Source organism: Mytilus trossulus, chromosome 5 (assembly GCF_036588685.1).
Source record: "Mytilus trossulus isolate FHL-02 chromosome 5, PNRI_Mtr1.1.1.hap1, whole genome shotgun sequence".
In the NCBI taxonomy this organism is placed as follows: domain Eukaryota; kingdom Metazoa; phylum Mollusca; class Bivalvia; order Mytilida; family Mytilidae; genus Mytilus; species Mytilus trossulus.
The window spans coordinates 31,149,579-31,161,664 of record NC_086377.1 but is presented as its reverse complement, the minus strand read 5'-3'; positions in this window follow the sequence as shown (position 1 = coordinate 31,161,664).

The following is a 12,086-nucleotide window of genomic DNA, read 5'->3' as shown; positions in this document are numbered from 1 at the left end:
TTTTAATGGGGTCATAAATTGATCAGAGATTTTGAATGTAAACCAACAGTAACTTTTCAAATCAAATCAAATCAAAGTTTTATTTATTGTCGATACATAGTAAACAAAGTAACACAAGCTTTAGTGAGCTTTTATAAATGCAGTATGTACAGTACATCAGAACTTTGGCAGAAAAAAGCTATTGATTCAAATGTAAATTCCAGGAATCAAACTGTTTAAAATTGATTGAAGGCACACATCCAATCAATTAGTGTGAATAGTACATCTCCAGATACTACCCAACACCAATTTAACCTTCTCAACGCCCTGTTTATATACAACAGCCAATTTATCATGCCCCAAGAACACCATATCACACTATCTACTAGTATCCTTCAAAAAGGTATAGGGCTCTAGACTGCGTTTGTTTGGATATCTGTACAGACCCTACAGGAAAACGTAATCAGTTTTAAGAAGGGCTATCCAAATGGACATCCAGTTGCCAATTGTATCAACGACACTACTATTTCTTACGTGATCGACCAGCCTTTTCATCGTGGACAGGGCAGCAACTTTTCCATCGAGTATTACACTTGTACGACCATTTAATATACACCGGCCATTGATTCTTCTCCCTTTCAAAAATACCAGCATCTGTTACAGGAGATACGCGGTTGCAGACACCACAGCATTTTGATGCGTAATATCCTTGGTTTCCAACAACTGCAACCGCCACAACATATATCACCACTGCTGCAGCAGGTGTCTCAACTTCAACTGCATTAGTTACGACAACCGCAACGACAGGAACAGGAGAAGGAACAACAACCATAACATTACCATCAACTACGACAAATTATTCAGGTAGGACAGTGCAACCTTCATATCTATTTGGTATGACACAGTGCCTGATTCAAAGAAACATGATTTTGATCCACAAAATGCTGTCGACCTTTAAAGCAAAATTAATCAAAAACCTGGTGAAAATGTTTCCATCTTCGCTTAAAGACTGTATAACCTCGCGGAAGAAGATTTTAAGGATCCGTTGTAAATTTACCTACAATTCAGAAACAATGGCCTTTCTTACGACTACCTGAAAATGAAAATCACGTTAAATTATTAAGGTATGTTCCAAGTAACAAAATAAGCTACGTTATACAGGTAAATAAAACCAAATTTGTCAGTAAAAGTTCTTCTTAAATTATTATTCTTGGATACTATGTCGGTTAAAAGCCCACTAGAGCTTAAGTTTGTCTATGTATATATATACCTTGCCGACTCTAAATAAAGCTTTAATTACTACTCTTTCAGATAGATAAATACAAAATTCTCATTTCATATATAGATAGACGACATGCACAGAACCTACGTTAAAATAACGTCGTCTCAATATAATATTGAAAAAAATAATCAATTCGCCTTAACCGATCATTCTCGTAATACAGTTCATATTTAATTTGAGTTTGAGACTCTCCGAAGGGTGATCGTTACAACTACTTAAACTGGATAACACTGCTAGCATTTCATATGTATTTCATTATTAACGTAAGAAAGCAATGTAAAGACAAGATAAATGAAGAGCTTCTACATGACTTAGCTAATAATCCGTACATCGTTAAGCTATCATATCAATCTGTCAACAAACGATGGGTCCTAGGTGACTAAGCTACGTCACATACAAGGTAACCGAAAATAACTTTGTCGTTGGTAGTATTCATAACTGTATATGAAAATCGTATTTACCACGTTTCCCTTTCGTCCTACAATGTACGGCAAACATCGACACCCTTGTTAAATCCTCTTGACCGAATATGACACAAGTATCGGGAGTTTCACCAAAGTAAAAAAATGATAGACCCACATGGTATCGTCACTAAAACGACAAACATATATTATATGCCATACCTGATATGCCACGTCACACAGGTTAACAGATTAAAAACAAATAACGTTGATAATGTTAGTACAGAAAAATGTAAACAACAGAATTAGGTCAGGTATTATCTACAGGTAACCTAAAATAACTTTGTCGTTTGTACTATTCATGACTGTAAAGGGAGATCGTATCCACCATGTTTCCCTTTCATCCTACAATGAACGGCAAATCCTTGTTAAATCTGCTTGACCGTTTATGACACAAGCCTCGGGAGTTTCACCAAAGGAAAACAATTGATAGTACAACAAGGTATTATCTCCAAAACGACAAAATTTATTTTATGTCATATTTGATATGTCACGTCACACAGATGGGTTCACAAAGATACATTGAAATCAGAAAAATAACGTTGACATTGTTAGTACAGAAAAAATGTAAACAACAGGTTATTTCAGGTATTATCGCTGTTCAAACCGCTTATTCGCCAGATTAGCTCAAAGCATTACACATACTTAATAGAGTTATCTTAGAAATAACTATTTTCTGGACCCTGAATATCAGGAAATGATCGAGCAATCATTGTTTTAGTCAGAACAATCAGATTTGATGAGGAAATAATGAAGGTAGATATTACAAGGCAGCTAATATAAGTTTGGAACTAAGGGAAGAAGAAGAGATTTTTTTATAAATGTCAGAGAGTGAAGAAGAAAATTTAGAGGGGTGACCAGGAAGGCTAACGGACAGAAAGTCACTAATTTGATAGGACAAAAGGTCACAAAAGAATCGTTGACAATTGTTTGAAAATATTAGAGTAATATCTTGAAATATTTACTTTTTGAAAGAATTATTCTTATAAATATAATAAGGGGGAAATGACTTTTTGTCTGTTCCGATCGTAGTCACTCATTGTAATTGTTCAGCGTTCTCAACACATAATGTAGACGGATGATAAAACCTCTCAAAATATATATAGTTATCAAAGGTACCAGGATTATAAATTAGCACGCCAGACGCGCGTTTCGTCTACATATGACTCATCGAATGTAGGACAGAAAGTCACAGGACAAAAAGTCACGGACAAAAAGTCACAGGACAAAAAGTCACAATTCAGTTTTTAGAGTATTTTTCTTTAAACAAGAAAAAATAGTTTTAAAAACAAAGTTTTTGTTTTTTTCTTGAACTCTTATATATAAAGCAACTTTGTAATTAAAATTTATTCAATAAATATCAATGATGAACAAATAATTGTTCTGAAAACAAAATGTCAAAGTGACTTTGTACTTAAATGGCTTCATGGTGCCAAGAAATGTCCCCTTTGCGTGATTAAAATTTGATAACTTTTCATTTAACAAAGCTTATGATCAATGTCCTACACGGAAAAATAAATAGATGTAATAAAAAGAAAATATTTCAAGATCTTTCTCTTATATATTCAAACAATTGTCAAAAAAATAATTGTGACTTTTTGTCCTGTGACTTTTCGTCCTATCAAATTTCGGTACGTCTAAACACCGCACAGGACCTCCTGAGTGCACTCAGGACATACAAAGTGCACCCAGGACACGAAATATATGTTTTAGTGGGTGGTGAAGGTATGCATTCGATAGATAATTTAATTCTTCATCTTATAGTTTTTGTTTCGATAAAATCAATTTTATATTTAAAAAGTTATTTGAGTTTTCATCGACACGCGCCGGTTTTATGAAATATGTCAGGCATGACCGATGATTATATTGAATACCAATTATCATGTTGATTAGGTCCTTTGATCTTTAATAATTAGAAGTGATTAGTGATGGTTCTAACCTCATACATGTAAACTTGGCAAACAAACAAAACCAAGATGTCTTTTGAAAAATATAGAACAAAGAAGATATATTGTTTTGGAAAAAAATGTTAAATAAACCTTTTGTTTTGTTTGATATATAATTGAAACCAGTTGAGAATTATGAAAAATCTACATATAGTTGGGAAATTTTCATTCAATTCATCTCATTTGAAAACGTTCAAACATATAGATAAAATTTATTGTAAAATGTGGCGTCCTTGGGGATCAAAACCCCGTTTCAACTTCGAGGAGTGTTTCCAGAGATTGAGCAAGGTATATTAACTTAAAGTCATAAGAAACCCCAAATAAAAAAAATTAATGCATATGTTTTTTATAACTCAATGGATAGTTTTCATTGTAAAACTTATGTACATATACTTTTTTCTGAAGAAAATTCTTTAATTTATTCATATTTAGAAGAAGTTTACTTTATTTGAATTGCTTCCTTCCAGCAAGCAATTCCCCCGACATATTTTCCGTATGCAAGGTGACCTAAGTGTGACCCATCTCGTAAAAATCCGGTGACCGCAATACGCATGGATGTCCTTAAAATAAACTATTATCTGAATTTACATGTTAAACACGTGCTCAATTTCCATGCTTTTTTGTTTATTTTTCGTCAATTGCTGACAAACAGGTGACAATCGTTAAACTTCGGCTTCAAAACACGAACTTTAATTACCTGCCATATTTTCACATCAACACTGACCGATTGAAAAAAAAAAGTGACGATTATACGAAATTTACACGAAAAAAATTATAAATTCGAGCACAGAAGACTAAGTTTATGATTTTTGTATGCATTGGTTTAAGAATTGGAAGAACATTATTTTTCACCGGTCACTCGTTTCTTATGACTTTAATAGATAAAAATATATCGTAAATATTTTCTTTGTATAGATTTTCGAAATTTATATATTTTTTTTTCATTACTGAAAAGTGTTAGTTATATTCTTAATTCAAAAATCAAGATGAATAATTCTTTCATATTTTCATATCTCTAGATATACTACAATAGATTTTAATTGCACTGTTCCATAGTAAAACAAGAATATGTGATACACCTTTTTATATATAATTTATTTCCAAGCTAACAGTTTCAATTACGAATATAGAAGCGTTGATTCTTTTTTAAATTGGTATCATTGCGTTTTTTAATACTTTAATATTTATACATATATATGCATGTGTGTGTGTTTTTTCTCTATTTTCTTGTCGTTAAGTTTCAATCAAAATTTTGTAAGATTAATTCCCCTATTGAAACTCGTTCTTGTCCAGAAATAAATTCCTTGAACGAGGTTTAAAAGGGAAATAAATTTACTTTTCATGAAATTAGTTAGTTTTGTATATGGAGCCCGTTTTTAAGTATAGAAACCGTACTGACAAAAATAAATTTTTCAAACAATAAAAATCTCATATAGTTAGATTCTATTTATCATTTTTATCGGACTTGTCCAGTAATTTAATTCCTGAGTAATACGACTGTATGAACAAATCCGCATTTAGCAAGATTTTATTTCTCCGATTAAAGTCGTTCTTGTCCAGTAATACAAGCCTTGAACGAATTTCGATGTGAAAATAAATTCTAAAAAATTAATATGTCTCCGTTTTTTTAAAACTATCACATTTGGGTATTATTTCTAAACAATTTCATGTAGTAAGATTTGGTTTTACATTGAGCTCGTTCTTGTCTGTTATTAAATTACTTGAGCATTTTTTTCTGAAGATTGATTTGTTGTAAAAAAGTGATATGAAACTGTGTTAATTTAATTCTGAGTAATACGAATGTTTGAACAAATCCGCATTTAGTTAGATTTTATTTCTCATTTTAATCGTTCGGGCGTATTGCTTTTCCGCTAATTTTTCAAAGTCCCAATACTACGTTTCCGCAAATTTGAAAAATACGTTTCCGCAATTTGTATTTATTACTTTTCCGCAAATTTACCTGGTAAATTAAAAACGTTTGAATGTACATGTATGATAAATAATTTATTTTTTCTTTCTAAATAAAGAAAATTGTCAATCATAACATGTATATAACTGTTGTCTCCTGTTTTAAATCAAAAAGTAAAAACCTTTTAAGATAAAAGCACTTTGTTTATACTAAAATGACGAATTAAAAATATATATACAGCATTCAAATCCATAAAAACGGAATACATTCAAATCATAAATCCGAGTATGTATAGTAGGCAACACATCTAACATATTCCTTTCTTATGATTTCGTCTCTTCTACATTTGGTGTAATTGTCAATAAAGAAGGCCATCTTTTCTTTGTCTGGCATACGTACTGGTTGTGGCATTTCTAGAGTTCGCATTTTCTCACACGGGAGCTATTAAACCAAGAGTTCCACATGGTGAAGTTGAAATCATCCCTTCGTTAATTTTATGGACGCCATCACGAATTGATTGACCGTTATGGAATGTGTACTTGTACGTTGTCTACGAATGTATGAAATTTGTCATCAGAAGGAGCGGAGCGTCAGACAATGTCTAACGTGAAGAAGTCATCGATTTCATTTAGGGAAAGGAATGGTAACCCGAAACATTGGGATAGCCATTTACCAATTGCAATGTCACTTGATTTGTCTTTGTACTATGTCCTAGGCCAATTAAAAGTATGAAATTACCTGTAAATTCAATAAGGAAAAAATATAAAATCGGCGCAAATGAAAAAATGAAATTGGCGCAAATGAAAGAATGAAAATTTACAAAATCGGCGCAAATGTCATACGCCCATTTTAATGATGTATTTTACTTACATGTTATGATGACCTTTAACTTAATACATATTTATTTTTTATTATAGCTTTGCTTTCGATCAATAGGTATTCCTTAATTATTTGCGGAAAAGTAATAATTTATTTTTTCCGGAATAGTTACTCTCTTTTCGGAAAAGAAAGATATTTTTTTGCGGAAACGTAAATTTTTTTTTCCGGAAACGTCATCTTTTTTTCGCGGAAAAGTAATGCCAATTTGCGGAAACGTAAAACGCCGAATCGTTCTTGTCCAGTAATACAAGCCTTGAACGAATTTCAATGTGAAAATAAATTCTGGAAAATGAATTTGTCTCCGATATTTGATAATTATCATATTTGGGTATTTTTTCTAAACAATTCAGCTGCGCAATTCTTGTCAGTTTGCTGTCCTAAATAAGTCCTAAAAAACTGCAATTGGCGCAAATTGATTCTGCCCTGCAAGACATAGTAGTAGAAGAAAAGCAACGACTACCGTTATTTGTTACACCACTTTTTGATACATGCATTCCAAACCGGGTTGATTAAATATCAGAAAGCTATTTAAAATTAGATTTTGAAGTGCCAAACCCCCAGTGGCTTGCTCGTAAGCCTAACCAAAGGAAAAGACCAAGGACAGTACGCACACAGCCAAGCTATTAGACTTCTTAAATTGTAAATATTGTCAGTGTAAATATTGTACATACATGTAATTGTTTTCTCTTTAACTATGTGTATTGTTTATTGATAATACAATTTGTTATTTGGTAAACATTGTTTTTGTTTATTAAGTTGATATGGAGAGAGAGAAAAAAATAACAGAGAAAAACAAAAATAGAACTTGGTACAGATTTTTTTTATTTTCTTTATTCATCAAACTGCAGAACACAAAAAAAATTAAGCCGTCAAAATGAAAAATAGACTGAAAGAAAACATCGAATGGGTTATCTTATTTTTCTCTCCATAAACATACAATTCACTATTTTCACAGTGCATAATTTAAATTTCACTACATTAAACAATCTTAAATATTTGAACGAAACATTGTACAAACAACACAATTCATAAACATCAATAATTATAATCCAATTAATTTTGTTGATTGGATAATTCACGGCTCAGTAGTTGTGTAATCAGTGACACGTGCCCTCATAATTATTTTACAAAAATTGACATATCTATCTAAGTTCGATTTCAAATTCTACCAAAATTTAATTCTTATATAAGCAGCATGTAACTGATGTATACATCCATCCTTTGTGCAAATGCGATGACTATAAAGGGTCCTGAGTGCACTTTGTATGTCCTGAGTGCACTCAGGAGGTCCTGAGCGGTGTTTAGACGTACCCATCAAATTTGTGACTTTATGTCCTGTGACTTTTTGTCCTGTGACTTTCTGTCCGTTTACCGACTCATCAGTGACGCTCTTATCACAATATGTATAAAGCCAAACCCGGCAAATGTCGTGTAGCTGAAGGGAGATATACTGTCCCTCGCGACAAAAAAATCTCAAAATACCTTCCTGAATTTTACAAATGCTTGTAATGGATATACCATTGGTTACAACCTCAACAACAATTTATATTCCTAAAATTAATACATTCAACATTTTCTTTTTTTGATACGCACATTTTTTGCAACGTTGCTTGAATATGCCTTTTGTCCATTTTTTAACCAGAATCAAATATTTTTTTTGAGGTAGTTTTTTGTTTTCTAGGAAAAACATATTTGTTTTCTAGGAAAAAAACAAACAGATTTTGCATTGATGTATTTATTTGCCCAGATTTTCCCTTTAATTCCATCAAACACTGTGGCTCCTACTGGCAATGCAGATTGAAAAGTATTGTTAGTAGTTTGGGTGAATGGTAAATTTTCTAAATAAGATGGGGAATCATACATGATACTATTGGTTGTACCTATATCTGTAATTGCTCCATTTAGGTTATCATTCTGTCTCTGTTCTGTAGTGGTTTCAGTTTGATGTGCTGTTCTGTAGTGGTTTCAGTTTGATGTGAGGTTGGTCCATTATGTCACCTTGAACGATATTTTGTTGTTGAATTTGGTCTTCCATTGAAAAGTCAGATTGTTCCTTTAGTGATTTAACAGTATCTTAGACAGAAGTTAAATGATCTTAGTTTTAAGTCAGATACTGCCTTTAAAAGTGTATTTATAGAAGTTTTTATTTCATCATTGTCATCGTTAATTTTCGTGCTTGTACTAATTTCTTCTAAATTTACATCTGGCGGTTGAACTACATTTTGAAGAATTTTATTTCTGGTATATAAAGGTGGATTGTTCTTTTTTTGTGGGTCTTCTAGCTGTGATAGAATTCCTAGAATGTTCCCTGTCTGGTCTTGTCTCGGAACTGATACTCTTTCCTTTCCCCTCTCTGACCGCGTCTCTGTTGCTGGATTCATCCCTGCAGGCATCCTGAAATTAAAGTTTTACTAGCAAGTGTCATTAAAATATTTTAATTGTAGAATCAACTAAATTAACTAAGTTGGTTAGTATTGATTTAAATATAATATAATATATGAATATTGAGTGCCAAATAAGTCTATGCTTAGATGATTTTCTTATTATTATTTTATACTGGTAGTTCACATACAACACGTATAATGTACATACATGACATATATGACTGTTATACAAGATTGTATAGACATTATATATATGTAATCAGTACATACTCGGTTCAATTATTAAAGTCATTATGTACATTGTATTTATAATACATATACATTTGTATGATAGGCTTTCATTTCTAAGTAACATATACATGTTTCAATAAATATGTCTGTATCTGATGACAATATCTATAATTGATGACCATGTTCAGCAAAAAGCTGGTTACATGTGAAATAGGGTTTAATGTACATATTCAGAATGTACAATGAAAAAATGACAGCAAAAAACTGTATTAAATGTTTATATTGTACTTATTTAAAAATATATATGTATATACATTTAAATATCTATTTGACTACAGTAAAAGTATATTCTAGTACGTTTACTTAAATATTAAAACCTGTTTAACGTTAATACTGAAACAACGAGTTTCTTACAGGCCCATAACCAACAAAGAGTTGATATGTGAATTTAATTCATTAAATACAATGTATCAGCTATATGGATTGCTTGATATGTACATGTATTTTTGAATGTTCTTATTTATTTCATTGTTTATATTTTTTAAATTCCCCTATTTTTTTCTGCGTATATCAGGGCTTCTCTGATACTCAACCTTAACCTTCTATTTCCTTCATTATTTAAATGTACTCCGTGATTGTCTCAAATTTCATGTGTTGGGTACTGTAGCCCACGATGCACCCAACATGTAATTCTATTGCCGAAGAAACGTTGTTAGTGCTGCAGCTTGCAGTTAAAATCAATTACTCTGTCATTAGACATTGGACACTGTGAGTCCCCGTTTTGCCAAGCCCTTATTCCGATTGAACAATAAGCCAACCAGAACTAAAGGAATGTTAATTAAAATTAATATTTCTATAAAATACTGAATAGCAAATTCAATATTCACCACCGAATTATCACGGCTGCCAATATCATTACGTTCGATCTGCATAAACACAACATCAGGGCTTAAACGGCGTATGTCTATCAAATATTTAAATAAAGAAGAGATTATGCCCCATTAACACCTTGCATTTGTATCTCGTGATGTTGAAGTTTAAAGTCGTTTATCCTGCAATTGGGTGTCCTACAGATATCGCTATGCTGTATCTGTATACTATACAGATATCGCTTTAAAGCTCCATCCACTGTCGGACTGAGTATTGTTTGAACCTGTGTGACCTCAGAATGTGTATTCAAGTTGCATTCAAATGACGATGACAATTGTCGACTACAAAACTTGAATGTGTATGATTGTGTTGAAATAGATAATTATTCACCTTGGACGACGCATTATTGTTGAGCATTAGAGATTCTTTTATTTTTGCGAACCCGACTTCAGCGTTATGTGTGATTTTGATATTACTACGCGGGCCTCAAGGGATTAAAAATCAAAAGTAAATGCTAAATATGTAAGTTTTTGTGTCTTTCAAAATACAAACAATTTACAGAATTAATTGAAGGATAAAGACACTCACTGTTTAGTGTCTTGAAATATCCAAGTTTTCACACATTCTACACGTCTTACATCTTTCAACTGCTGAGCAGTTTTTGAGACAGGGTCGTCTAGGTACATGACCGTCTGTGCATTGATTATTATAATTGCACGAAATCCGATGGCAATGGGTACACGATTTACATTTCCTACATCTCTCTCTGTCCGTGCATGATTTCCCACACGGAACGTTAGGGGCATACCCTTCTTCGCTCGACATCTTTTCGTTTTGGGTTGTTTCGAAATCGTTAAAAAAATATTTTATCGGTTATTTCTTCGTCGTATCTTTTACTGTCTTACGTTGACAACACCAATGTGTACCTATTTGATATTCGAAACAATTTGTACACTGCCACTCACCGCATTTATGTTGTACCGGTAATCGTTTCTGTCGACACAGAATCTTATGACAGTTTTTACACTGGTAAAATCTTTCGCACATCGTGTTGTTGTTTTCCTTGTCCCTTCTAGACGTTTTGGTATTGTGTTTGTCATAACAGTCTTGGCTGCGACATATTTAATTGCATTGGGAGCAAATAACAGGATGATTACTAACGCAACACGAACGGCTACCACATACGGGCACATGTGTCGACGCAGGAGTGTTTTCCCTTATTTTTGTTAGGTTTTAAACAAGATTCGCAAAAAAACCCATAGCCAAAAAATCAATTATACTACATATGCCATGAAAATGGCCCGTTCCATCGACATTTTCTATCAGATACAAGTAAATATTTTTAAGCTGTGCTTTGGTACTGACTCGACAAAACTTGTTGCCCAATCTTGCAGAAAGTACCAAAATATTAACGTCTAATACAGTTTCAAAATTTTTCTATATTTCTTATACTTAAGGCGTCGGCTGTTGAAAGAATGGCTTCTTTGCATAATGTTATCGCCATTGTTTTACTGTAACTTGTATTCTTTAGAGTAGATTCAATCACGTGTTTGAAATAACTTTCAGTTGTCATTCCATGTTTTATGAATGTTTGAAAAGTGTTCATGTCTTCGTCATTATTTTGTTTTTTTCCCTCCATTTTTCTAATGGTACAATTCTACAGAGTTTTAAAAAACATCTACCAATAGATGTTGCCAAACACGTTTTATCTTCATTGCATACCTGTAAAATCGATCTTTTCAAAGCCATGAAATTCGATGCCCCTTTAAGGCGAATTATTGGCAATCTCCCACTACCTTTATGAACTGTTATATTTCCTATCGTGACATGCATTGACGTATCTAAAGGCAGGTTTTCCTCTGAAATCAGCACATTCTCGACAGCTTCCATTACTCTTTGTGAGTTTATGTTTGACCATTTATCTAAGGGCACAACGAGGGAATTATTAAGTTTGGGACAAGAGATGATAACTCGTCCTAAATCGTTTTCATTTCCTATGCTTTGTGTAGAACATCATCAAGCATGTTTTCCAATTCCTTTTTAAGATTACGTTTTTTTTTTTTTTTTTTTTTTTTTTTTTATCCTTCCAGACCCCAAGGGTGACTGGGGTATAGAAATATGGTCACTTGGTCTTCTCCCGACCGG